This window comes from Zalophus californianus, chromosome 2 (assembly GCF_009762305.2).
Source record: "Zalophus californianus isolate mZalCal1 chromosome 2, mZalCal1.pri.v2, whole genome shotgun sequence".
Taxonomy (NCBI): domain Eukaryota; kingdom Metazoa; phylum Chordata; class Mammalia; order Carnivora; family Otariidae; genus Zalophus; species Zalophus californianus.
In genome coordinates, this window is record NC_045596.1 from 61,721,690 (window position 1) to 61,722,397 (window position 708).

A 708-nucleotide genomic window follows, 5' to 3' on the forward strand; every position below is an offset into this window, starting at 1 on the left:
GAGAGTTTTCTCAAATCCATATTTTGACATTATTGCTGGGTGTCAGAAAGTGGTTTTTGTTGTTGCTGTTGTTTGTTTGTTTTTTGAGGGTGGTAGATCTGGAATGTCCTTTTCCAAAGCCATGTGATGGGGCCTCACCAATTTGGAATCACTTAAGAGTTGTTTTGGTTAATGTGGTGGTGCTATATGGTTCATCCATTGTAGGGGGTTCACCACCACCCCTCTTCTAATTGCTCCATCTGGTGATCCGTGGTGATAAAACCAAACACTTCCCAACCCTCACGTCATTCCACTATCATTTCCATTTTGTGTTAGGTAGTTCCTTGACTCTGCCAGTCAGTTGCAGTTCATTGTACCAACAATGACTATTTGACCGCAGCTAGACCAATCAGAGTACTTTTCCTACAAATTTGGAATTGAGGTGGATGAAGAGTAGAGGGAATGAAGAAAGCAAGGAAGGGGGAAATTGATGCAATTTCCCTGGGAAGTCGACTGTGACCTGCAAACTCAGGAGTTGTGACTAGCCTTATTCTGCTAGAGAGACAGGGAAACAGGAAGGTAGGGTGCATGGACAGAAGAATGCAGTGGTTACACATAAAGAAATATAATGGAGACACAGAAGACATCCAGGCTCTTTCTGAGGCTGAGCATCTCTTTAAGCTTCTATGAGATGTCCCTGCAGTTTATAACAAATTCTCCCTGTTTGCT